The sequence below is a fragment of the Adelges cooleyi genome, unplaced genomic scaffold (genome assembly GCF_023614345.1).
Source record: "Adelges cooleyi isolate 19-005CV unplaced genomic scaffold, UGA_ACOO_1.1 ACOO_flye_CR_arks_rails_tigmint_CR_PRNA_23, whole genome shotgun sequence".
Taxonomy (NCBI): domain Eukaryota; kingdom Metazoa; phylum Arthropoda; class Insecta; order Hemiptera; family Adelgidae; genus Adelges; species Adelges cooleyi.
In genome coordinates this window covers 844,117-857,389 of record NW_026095893.1, presented here as the reverse complement: position 1 = coordinate 857,389, position 13,273 = coordinate 844,117, and the positions used below count along the sequence as shown (strand labels likewise).

General features: G+C 32.0%; 1 protein-coding gene across 3 annotated transcripts in view; it reads left to right on the top strand.

The window, feature by feature from the left end:
* The window catches only part of LOC126835381 (cyclic nucleotide-gated cation channel subunit A), a 136,331-nt gene that overhangs the window by 40,594 nt on the left and 82,464 nt on the right, over positions 1–13,273 (top strand). The gene's annotated exons all lie outside the window — the stretch shown is intronic.

The window sequence follows — 13,273 nt, the reverse complement described above, 5'->3', positions numbered from 1 at the left end:
TATACAATAAACATAAGTCTAGTCGATCCGATATGACTCACGATTGCCATTTGGATATCCTTTGGGAAAAAACATACCGAACTTAAAAGCTATAAATGTCAACCAGTTCAAATAGTAATCAACAATATGTTATAATTTTAACACCCTTTATTGATTTTATGTAGTCACATTATTTAGTAGACATACACACATTTTAAATTAACATTAAATTTTACAGTTTAAATATATGAAACAAAAGTCAAACAGAAAAAAAAAATAAACAACAGTTGGTAATAATAAACAAAAAAAAAAATTATCACTATTTTATGATGATATGCAAATTAATAGATACTTATTTTCCGGAAATCCGATCAAATGAAGCGATAACATCAAAGTCGTATTGACTAAAATCACTTTCTACATACTGACTGAATAAAAAGAAACTTAATTGACTCACAAGTGTCACAGACGGTGAATAGCCAATATTCTGTAACTTGTTTACTAACGTTGTAAACCTTTTCTTATAATATTCATCGTCAAATTTAGCTGGTGAAAAGTGACTTTCAGGAAAATTAAAACTAAAATTCAAATTGTTGACATTTTTCAGTTGGGCCAAAATATTTTCTTTAACTTCTTTGATATTTTCTGAATCAGTTAACGAGTGTGCAGATGATGACGGTTGGAACATTTCAGCAATACATTTTAACTGTTTATCTTCCTTCAAGTTTAAAATCCGTACAATTTGATTAAAATCGTTAAATATCAGTCTGTGGTACTCCTCCATCTCACTGCTGGCAGACACTTCCGTCCTCGATTTTTCGTCGAAAACCCGGTTCATAAAAGCTTTGTATAACGGTGGTTTATGTGAGTTTTTAGCTGACAAGCGAGCAGCAATTTCATGTACGTAGATCCACAAGTTGTACAACAAAGCATATTTCATAATGTTCATATACATACGGTGACATTCAACTACTTCATTGATCTGTGCCTCGAAAGATTCGAGGTCATGATTTCTGTCGCAGGTACGATTCATTAAATCGTATGTACGGTCTATTTCCACTGCATCGACTTCTGCAATGTTTTTCAATATTTTTTTTAAATTACTTAGATCATTGAACGCATTTCGTAACAATAAATGACCAAGTTTCATATAAGATCTACAATCGTCGATTACCATACTCGTAGTTGTTTTATCGATTCTCTCTTGAATTGCGACCTTGAATTTGTCCACACGGTTTACAATAAACTTTCGCGTTATTCTAGGTACAGCACGGATTTCTGCCAGAGATCTAAAATATATAGAATGAACGTTTCGGTCGTCATACGCGTTTTTATCGTCATGATTGCATTGTAGTTTAGTGAATTGCGCTAATCGGGAGGAAACCGTTTGGTGTTCTTGCAACAAACGGATTTGTCTCTGTACGTTTAATTCGGGGTTTACAGGAAGTGGGTTGAAATTGCACAATATACAAAAATACATGTACACCGTCCACAAGGGTTCAACAGAACCGATCTTGCCGAAATTGTATAAAACGTTTAACATACCGTGAATTTCGCGTTCAAATAAAATGTCGTTGTCAATCATACCAGTAGTTGGACTCTTAAACGCGTCCTTACCTTTTATGACCAACAGAGGTTTGATGATATTCATGTAATGAATGCAATTAAACACATAACTACACAGCAGTTTTCCGTGAACATCATCGATCGCTGTCTCCACTAACCATGTTGGACTCTGTCGTTCAGCAAAACTTTTTCTCAACTGATCGTGCGAGTATCCCGTATCTATACCGAGCAATTTTTCATAGTGTTCATCCGTTTTAACTCCGGCATATTTTTGACGGGTACATGTATCGCCCGCTGTTATCAACGGGATAATAATAATCAGCAACGCCAATGACCAAGTAAGCGCCATGCCCAAGTCTTGTGAAAAAATTCACACGATGTAGGCACACAGCAGTCGTGGTTTTTACAGTACTAAATTGTGTGTTTTAGTTATAAACTTTATTTTGTTTTTTTAGTTTTACGAAAATATGGTCGCACAAAAACATATTTTTCCATGTTTGTAATTTTTTTGTTAGGTTTTCTTACAGTATACAATGTTTTTCAGCACTAGTTCAAATAATATTTCACGGTTTGTGCGAAGGAACCAATGGAAAACAACATGTTTTTCCACGCTCGTGACGCACTTATCGATACAGGGTGTCCTGTAAGGATTTAACAACACCTTCTTGAATTTAGATTGAGACCACTCTAGCCTATGATGCACAAAATATATTTTATTAAACAAATTTATGATGGTCATTGTAAGACTAGGAACTAATAAACATAGATTAGAACTTAATGTTTTCTTATAACAAAATAAGTATACTAGTTCACTAATTATTGTGTGCAACGCGAGTTTGAAGTGTTCACAAATATAAAATAAATCTAATTTTACAACATTGATTAGTCAAAGCTGATCCACAAAAAGACAATAACGAAATATAATAGCCTATAGGGAAATAACTGAATGTTTGTAAAATGTTAAAATATGTTAAATCAAGACATTTTAAATAGAAGTCACGTTGTATGTATTAAAATACTAATAACTCAAAAAAAAAAATATGAAGGGTTTTTTGATCCTTTTATTTATTAAATAAGAAACCCAGACACCGTTTAACTTCCGAAGTAATACTTAAATTTTACTAATTCTGTATACAATTTTATTATTTTCATGGTACATAATAAAATTTGGATCAGAGGCGCCAAACTATAACATAATAGGAAGGGCAAAAAAATATTATGAACACCCACCTCAAGGTAAAAAAATCATCGTCGAGTCTATTTTCAGGACCAACCGGCCACCCACCCTCCCACCATCTATAACAGAAGGGCAGTCACCCCTCCTCACCCTGAAGAGCAGGTTTGGCAGCACTAACCCAGATTATTTTTATTGAACTGGCTTTTACAGTTTTAAAGGAAAGCCTAAATTATGTCTAATTATTTGTTCATAGTCTCGAACAGAGCTTCTAAACGCCATAAAAGACAAATAAGAAAAATCAACTAAATAGAATAAATGTGAGAATATGGTATTTAAGCTATTAAAATATACTGATATTATAATATACAGAATACTCTGTATCGATAAAAGCGTCGAAAAATATGTTTTTGTGCATTTGTTATTTGAACAATCGATAAGGTGTTGTTTAAAGTATTCCAAATGTAGGTATACTGCAGAGCTGTATACAGTACAAAAAATAACTCAGCGACACCGATAAAAGCCTAAAGTGGCTATGGTGTACAAAAAAATATGAAAATTAGGTCAAAAGGTTTGAAACCCATAATAGTCTTCAAAATCCTCATTTATTAGTGTCAAAGCCACTTTTTGGGTTATTTTATAATTAAAAAAAAATTTTACTACAGACTTATTTTTACATAATATGTTGGACCTATCCAAGGACTGAATTTTTACTTATTAAAATGATGTTTATTTTGTGTTGTATTGTTGCAATATTTTTATTAACAAATTACAGCTCTTAAACCCTAATAATGCGCCTAAAATTATAAAAAAAACATTTCCAACACTTGTGGGTTATCGACATTTGGATTTGAGGGCTTGTAAGGCAAGCCTAATCGATGTTCTTTAAAAATTTCGAATTGATTCGACTTGATTTGGCTAAGTTATAGAAAATCAAAGTTAATCAATTAAAAACCGGTCAATTTTTTTTCAGGTTTTCCCGGCTTTAAGAATGAAGAAGTTGTAAATGTGCACTGTTAAGTGTAACTGTTGTACTCCTAACAATAAACAAATGTATACAACACAAATAATTAATACCTAATATAAAAATATTATATATTTATAATATGAACTGTAAAGAAGAAAGTTTTAACCCTAGAAAAAAAAAAGATGATTTAAATAACTAGCAATTTAATGCGTCTTATTTTAAAAATAGTCCATTCTTAAACATTTATAGTTAGGTATTATACTAAACCGTCAAATTATGATCTTTGCAATTGTAAAACCAATGTATTTAACTCGACTTGTGTGTATTATAACAATATCGATAAAAAAATTGTTTATACTTCGCTCTGAACTAGAAATAAAAATGAAGTATAATTGTTGGGTTTTTACCTTTGAAAAGTAATTATATTTGAGTTAAATATTTTAGATTAGGTCTAAATATGGAATTTAATCTTCAGTTAGGTAATAATGTACTAAAAATGTTGACTGATCGATATCCAGTTTTGAACAACTATTTTTAATGTTATATGAGTTTAAAAGTTAAGATGGGTGGGGAAGTGCAGTTGGGAAGTGCGCGCAGATAAAAATAATACAACATTCCACCTTTTTTTGCTGATCTTAACTTAAAACTACAATATCTGCAAAAATAGTTATCCAAGACTGGTTATCGACCAGTCAACATTATAGTACATTATTCTCAACTTGACCGTTTAAGTTTCAAGAAAAATAATTAATTTGGGAAAGGGGTAGAAACATATAATTTGTTTGGAAAATTGAGATCTCAATATATAGAAACAATATGATAATTAATGGTTAGGTTATTAATTAAACCGGATAAAATATTAAAAGGTTCACGATAAAACACTATCAACTTTTTAGTTTACTAAATATATTTATTATTTAACGTTTAAAATAAGGATGAATTTTGTTGACATAACAATACACAAGCAAATAAATATTTTATTTTTTACACCCTTTATTGATTAGATTTAGTCACATTATTTAGTAGACATACACACATTTTAAATTATCATTCGATTTTACAGTTTAAATATATGAAGCAAAAGTTAAACAAAAAAAAAATAATAAACACCAGTTGATAATAATAAACAGAAAAAATAAAATATCACTATTTTGTGATAATATGCAATTTACTAGAGATTCATATTTTCCGAAAACCGATCAAATGAAGCGATAACATCAAAGTCTATTTCACTTAAATCTGTTTCTACGTACTTACCGAATAAAAAGAAAACCGATTGACTCACGAGTGTCATAGACTTCGATTGGTCATATTTCTTCACTTTCTGTGCTAACGTTGCGAGCTTTTTTTTGTAATAGTCATTATCAAATTGAGCCGGAGTAAAGTAACTTTCGGGAAAATTCAAGCTATTGAAATTTTTCAGCAGGGCCAAAATATCTTCTCTGACTATTTTGTTTTGTTCTAAATCGGCCAACGCGAGTGCATATGATGGCGATTGGAACGTTTCGGCAATATAGTTCAATTGTCCATCTTGTTTCAAACCCAAAAGCCGTAAAATGTTGTTGACATCGTTAAATATTAGACCGATGGAATTCTCTATGCCGCCGATGGCGGACTCTTCCGTCTTCCATTTTTTGTCGAAAAACCAGCCTATAGCATCTTTCAATATCGGTTGTTTCTCTGAATTTTTCGATGGTAATCGAGCGGCGATTTCATACACGTATATCCACAAGTTGCGCAACAAAGCGAATTTCATAACGTCCATAAACCTACGGTGACATTCCAAAAGTCCGTTGGTCTGTGCCTCAAAAGATTCGAGTTCTCTGTTTCTGGTGCAGGCACGATTTATTTGATCGTATGTACCGTCTCGTTCCACTTTATCGACACCGGCAATGTTTTCCAAAAATTCTTTTAAATCACTCGGCTTAGCCAATGCGGGTCGTAAATTTAAATTACCGACTTTCATGTAATTTTTGCAATCGTCGATTGCCATAATCGTAGTTATTTTATCCATTCTCTCGCGAACGGTTTTGCGGAATTCCACCACAAAAGTCATGATGAAATTTTGCGTTATTCTAGGCGCAGCACGAATTTCCGCCAGAGTGCTGTGATGTACGGAACCGGCGTTTTGGTCGTCGTACGCGTTTTTATCTTCATTATTGCACTGTAAATTTGTGAATTGCGCTAGTCGGGTGGAAACCTTTTCGTGTTCTTGCAACAAACGCACTCGTCTCTGTTCGTTTAATTCGCGGTTCTCCGGGAGTGGGTTGAAATTGCACAATACAAACAAATACGTGTACACCGTCCACAACGGATGAACGGAACCGATCTCACCGAAATTGTACAACACGTTTAACATACCGTGAATTTCGCGTTCGAATAACAAATCGGCGATAATATTACCGTTAAATGGATTCTTAAACGCGTCTTTACCTTCTACGTCCAACAGAGGTTTGATCAAATTCATGTAATGTACGCAATTAAACACATAACTACACAGCAGTTTCCCGTGAACATCATCGATCGCTGTCTCCACTATCCATTTTGGACTCTGTCGTTCGGCAAAACTCTTTCTCAGCTGGTCGTGCGAGTATCCCGTATCTATACCGAGCAATTTTTCATAGTGTTCATCCGTTTTAACTCCGGCATATTTTTGACGGGTACATTTATCGCCCGCTGTTATCAACGGGATAATAATAATCAGCAACGCCAATGACCAAGTAAGCGCCATGACCAAGTTTGAACTTCAACAAAATTTAATATTACACGTCGTACAATATGAAAAAACTCACACAACGTAGGCACGCAGCAGTCGAGGTTTTTACAGTACAGAATTGAGTGTTTTAGGTAATAACTATGTTTTGTTTTTATAGTTGTCCGACAATATGGACGCACAAAAACATATTTTTCCTTGTTTGTTTTTTGTCGTGGGTTTTTCTTACAGTATACAATGTTTTTCAGCACTAGTTCAAATAATATTTCACGGTCTGTGCGAAGGAACCAATGGAAAACAACATGTTTTTCCACGCTCGTGACGCACTTATCGATACAGGGTGTCCTGTCAGGATTTAACAACACCTTCTTGAATTTAGATTAAGACCACTCTAGCCTATGATGCATAAAATATATTTTATTAAATAAATTTATGATGGTCATTGTAAGACTAGGAACAAATAAACTTAGATTTTAGAACTTAATGATTTCTTATAACAAAATAAGTATACTAGTTCAGTAATTATTGTATACAACGCGAGTTTGAAGTGTTCACAAACATTAATCGAATCTAATTTTACAACATTGATTAGTCAAAGCTATTCCACAAAAAGACAATAACGAAATATAATAGCCTATAGGGAAATAACTGAATGTTTATAAAATGTGAAAATATGTTAAATTTGAGCATATAAAATAGAAATCAACTCGAAAAAAAAAATGAAAGATTTTTGGTCCTTTGATTTTTTTTAAAATAAAACAAAAACATCCAATTGCCATTTAACTTTTAAAGTAACTCTTAAAAATCAAATCTATTTTCTTATTTTCACGATAAATCATAAAATTCGGATCAGTGGCACCAAACTAAAATTTGTTAGTAGGGGTAAAAAATATTATAGACACCAACCTCGAGATTAGGTTAGGTAAAAAAGAGTCATCGAGTCTATTTTCATGACCCACTGACCACCCACCCTCTAAGGCAGCTAAAACTGGCTTATACGGTTTTAGAGTAAAGCCTAATTATGATCTAACAATTATTAATACTCTTCTATGCCCCATAAATGACGAATTAGAGAAACCAGCTAATTAGAATGAATATGACAATATGTAATTTGAGCTATTAAAATATACTGTTGGGATACCCTGTATCGATAAAATCGTCGAAAAATATGTTTTTGAGCATTTGTTTATTCGTACAACCGATAAGGTATTGTTTAAAGTATCTGAAATGTAGGCATATCGCAGATTTTTATACAGTAAAAAAACAACTTAAAAACTCCTATAAAAAAAAATAAAAATTAGGTCAAATTTCAAGTTTTTGAAAGTCCATAATAGTCTTCAAAGTCCACAATTTTTTCGTATTATAGTCTAATTGTAGGTTATTTTATTATAAAAAGACTTTTAGAAAGATTTGTTTTTACATATGTTATAAATGTTAGATAAAAACTTCGGACTGAATTTCTAATTAATAAAATTATGTTTATTTTGTATTGTAATGTTGCAATAAAGTTACTAGTATTATTAATAATAAATTTCTACTCTTAAATCCTAAAAATGCACTTATCTGGTATAAAAAAAAAGGTCTATCCCTATCCAGGGGGCAGTGGGTGGTCAACATTTGAGTTTAAGGGCGCATGTGACAGGCCTAATCGAGGTTTGTTTAAAAGTTTCGATTTGATTCGACTTGGATTTACGGGATTAAAGAAAAGCCTAAGTTATATCCTAATAATTGTTCATAGTCTCGAACTGAGCTTCTAGGCCCCAGAAAAGACAAATAGGAAAAATCTACTTATTAGAACATATATGAAAATATGGTATTTAAGCCATTAAAATATACTGATATTATAATGTACAGAATAACCTGTATCGGTTTTAGCGTCGAGAAATATGTTTTTGCGCATTTGTTTATTCGTACAACCGATAAGGTATTGTTTAAAGTATCTGAAATTTAGGCATATCGCAGATTTTTTTACAGTAAAAAAACAATTCAACAACACCGGAAAATCAGGTCAAATTTCAATAGTAGCCTTCAAAATTCACATTTATTAGTGTTACAGCCGTTGTTTTTGGGTTATTGGAAAATTGACTACAGATTTTCTTTTGCATTTGACATATCATGTTAGACCTATCCTAGAACTGAATTACTAATTATTAAAATTATGTATATTTTGTATTGCATTAAACCCTAAAAATGTGCCTCAATTATTTAAAAATAAAAAAAACATTTGCAACACTTGTTGGTTATCGACATTTGGGTTTGAGGACATGTGAGGCAAGCTGTAAACGCTGTTCTTTAAAAATGTCGATTTGATTCGACTTGAATCGGCTAAGTTATAGCAAATCAAAGTTGTCGGTTAAAAACCGGCCAACTTGGTTTTCGGGTTTTCCCGGTTTTAAGAATGAAGGAGTTGACTTTTTCTATTTGTGTAAAAGTTCACTGTTAAGTGTTAGATATTGCATTTTTAACAATAAACAAATGCATACAACACAAATAATTAAAACCTAACATATATTATAGTGTTTTATAATAATAACTGTTAAGAAGAAAGTGTCATTCCCAGAAATAAATATGATAAATTATTGTTTTCCTATCGTTGATACAAGTTAGCTATAATAATGTAATAATTATTATATAAACTGTCAATTAATAAACAATTTTAATTATTAAACTTAACCGGCAATCTATGACCTGTACAACTCTAAACTAATGTGTTTTATTCGACTTGTGTGTATTATATCAATTACTATAAAAATATTAATGTATATTTTGCTCTTTACTTGGAATAAAAATGAAGAAATATTACTTGGTTTTTACCTATGAAAAGTAATTAATTTGATTAAATTTCAGATTAAGTCTAAATATCATATTTTATCTTCAGTTAGGTAGGTAAAGTTATACTTTACTGCGGTATAACTAAAGAAAAGATTTTTTTTTTTTGTTAATTGATATTTTATAATCAACTTATAACATGTAAGTTGTATATAACGACATAGGTCCTATTTTTTTTTTGTATCTGTTAAAATTTTAACTAGTAGAACGAATATTTGTTTAACGTGTACAGAACTCTTTAACCAGAGGCCCAAATTTGGGTTTCCATTTGTTAATGTATTAGGTTTTATTTTTTACTCTGAATTTAGGTCACATGAAATGCGTCAGTATGTTAAAGTAAACGGTAAAGTATGTAAACAACACTCTGTAATTTTTTTTTTTTTGCGTCTTATTTGCCTTAAATTCGTATCGATAAAACAGATATGACTAATAATAATACACATAAAAACACTTAATTATGAGCTATCCAAGTCAATCCAATACACCAACGTGGTTGGCCAGCTAGGATATTTTTTTCCATAACTCTTGCTATACATATAATACAATATTTTCTGTCCATGATACACATCTACATTGATTTTTTAATGAAACGATGGTTTATTTACAATGGGTCCAAATAATACATTTAGTTTTTGCGTAATGTGGTCACACCATCGAAGGGCTGTCAGCCAAACCAGTCGAATGAAAAGAATTTCTCTCTCTCTCTTGGAATGATCTACACGCCCAAATATGTGAATTTTGGGGTTTATTTTTTAAACTTTCGGGTAATATATACAATATACACGGTTAACTTGATACTACGGCTGTACCCTTAACGGTTTCGCTTAGCTATGGTCGAGTTGGCTTTTTCCAGCCGTTAAAAAAAACACCTAATGACCATTGCAGCGGTTTAATGTTATGTTAATGTATGTATTTATTCGGGCCCGTCTGGCTAAATGACTTTTGTCAACGACTGAAAACGCATAAAAATAAAACTGCGTAGATTATAAATTATATTATTGTTATTTCTGTACAGATGTCGCTTAAAACAAACCCATCTATAGTCGGTATCGTGCAAAGGAAATCCAAAACTACATATTTTTGAAGTTTACAAATTATACAGTAAGATGTACTAAACTGTCTTACAAACGGTTTCAAACTCGATTCGGTCTAAAACGGAGAGCTCGATTTGCAACATTCCACTTAATTAGGTACCAAGTATAGTATATATAATCATAAGGACAGCAAAACGACAGAACATTTTTGTCATGCTAATAACGGGTTGAGAACAAACGGAATGTAATTAAAAGTAGACGGTCTTGTAATTGCGCCAAAGGCAACACGAGAAATGACGGAAAACTACAATGCTCATTAAAATGTCTCGTTTGTCTTTTTTTACGTTCTGCAACGGAAACGGTCTTTGATTAAAATATGCGTTTTTTGGTGATTAAAAGTTCGTTCAAGGAACAATCTGCATACTGTTCGTGTCTACTATTGACCTAAACGTGTCCCGTTTAAAAATGCAATCAAAAATATTACTCTTCACCCGGTATTGTTGATGAAATAATTTTTAAAAAAAAGTAATTTACCAGCAAATTAACATATCGTATAAAAATGACATCTACTCGTTAAATATTTAAATCAATTTAATAATCTTTAGACGTTGCTTGAGATCTACAAGTGTTTCCCGGAAGTCCAAACCTATTAAATCTTTTTAATGCCCCCTCAACCCCTTGAGAAAAAAAGCAGCATCGACAAAACCATCATGACCTATTTAAATAAGAGATAGAAAGCAGTTATTTTCGACTAGTCTTAAGGTCTTATCACACACGTGTACCATTTCAATAGGCCCTTACTGAGTTTTTTTTTTTTTTTTGGAAATCTATTTTCGTTTTTTTAGCGGGTAAACCAATAACGTTTTATAAGTATCGAAACGATTTCCATACTTGTTTTGGCAATATTGTACAAACGAAAATAACTTATTGAAATACAAAATTGTACTACTTATAATATTTTTTGCAATAATAAAAAACGTATAAAAGTTGTCGGCAACATAATATTTTTTTTTTATAAGTAGTACCTTAAAATTTGTAAAAAAAATTGTTGTAGTTTACTATGGATTATGAGCACCCGTGTGCTATATGCAATATACCATGTATGCTATGTACCGGTTTATTTATATCCTAGGTGTGAATCATAAAAACACATTTTGTTTTTTTTTTTCATACAAGCTTATCGCTTAGTTTACAAGTAAAATGTTTAGTCGTTTTTTGTACGTTATTATAATTTTATTAAAAATATACATCTAGGCCATAGCTGTTCAACAAGTTTCTTAACTGAACTTGTTATTGTCGAAAACAAGTGTATTTTTGTTTTAAGGAATTCGGTTTTGCCGTTTGTCTAGGCACCTATTCCAATGTTTGAACTATTTTATTATGCTAACTAAAATACAAATATGTGTTGGTAAAAAAGGTTTCATACAAAATTTGTATTTACTATAATATTTGTAACAACACGGTACTATTGTGCAAGCAAATCGAAACGTTCATTTAAAACAAGCAACTTGGTCTGCATAAAAAAAATAGTTAAACAATAGAAAATGTTCTTATACTGACTAAACAACAAATGATCACGCTTTGAACTTAACGGTATGGTTGGTGGAAATAATGGTCGACTTTGAATTTAATGCAAACATGTGTTATGCTATACCACATATTGATTCTAAACAACGTTTGTGTAGTTATCAAAGTCTATATTATGACATAAAATCATCAATTTTTCAATACATCTTTATGCGCATTTTAAATGTTTTCCATTTGTCATTTTGTCGATATTCGGGTTTTTTTTTTTATTATGAGTCATAAATTGTTATAAAAAAAAAACATATTTGTAAAACCAGACTGTGCGCTGTACATTACAGTAAATCTAACATTTTCGAACTGCCTATGTTTTTAGATTATTTCTCCTCGATAATTGATTTTCTTTTTATTATTAGCAGCTGATAGTGAAAATATATTATATGTATGTTAAAAAAAAACGTGATCGTCGCCGTTCTTTTGCGGAAACGTTCTGTTTGTTGAAATTTTTACAATACAACGAATCGAAAACAGCCATAATATCCTTATGAGGGATTTTAATTTAGATATATGTGTACATATATATATATATATCTACGAATTCTATATTTTTCAACGTGAACAAACGTTTGAGTACAATGCTATGCGGTATTAACCTTCATCATACCTATATTGTAAGAGTTCCATTGCCGCAAACGAGCCCAGAAGCGAATAGATGTTTGCTCGCGTGTGCATGTATAGTTGTGAACAGCGTAGAGTTCAATAAGTTCAAAAGTAAATCTTTCGCCGAAACGGACAATGCCTTTTCAATAAGCGAAATATCCTTTTCAAATATCCGACGCACACAATGCGCCACGTCGACGGTTTCTTCAAAACTATCCTAAGGCTATTGGACAGAACGCTCGACGAATCAATCATCGGGGTTTAACAGCCATTAAAAGTTCCTCTGCCGGACGTTTTAATCAAATGAGAAACACTGCGATGTGGAAATTATTAAAAATATTTCTCGGGTTCGGGTCGACAAACCGAGTCGTTTTATTTTTCTGCACGCCCATTGCCAACACTGTGTGGCCTCCCACACTTGGGAAAAATGCTTGCACAGATGTGTATGGTGCAAACTTGAAACTATATACATCACAAGACGAGTGATGATAGAGCGTCCGCAAAAGCTGTGGAAGCCAGTGTTATGACGAGGTTTTTTTTAAATTTATTTTGTTAACACGCATAATAAAAAGTCAAAAACTACCGTGCGAACAATATTATGGACATTTGTCAAGACAAACGTCACAAATGGCTATCACAGCCACTCGTGTAGGAGAAATTATAATGTCTTATCCCTCGACCGTATCCCTTTGGCGGCGGTTAGGTGTTAATCGGCGAAACGATTAACTAAGACTGAAAACGATGCTCGTGTTTACTAATATAATTTAATTATGCACTGCATTTTTGTACCAAACACGGGCACCCTCCAAACTCGTGTTTACAGTAGT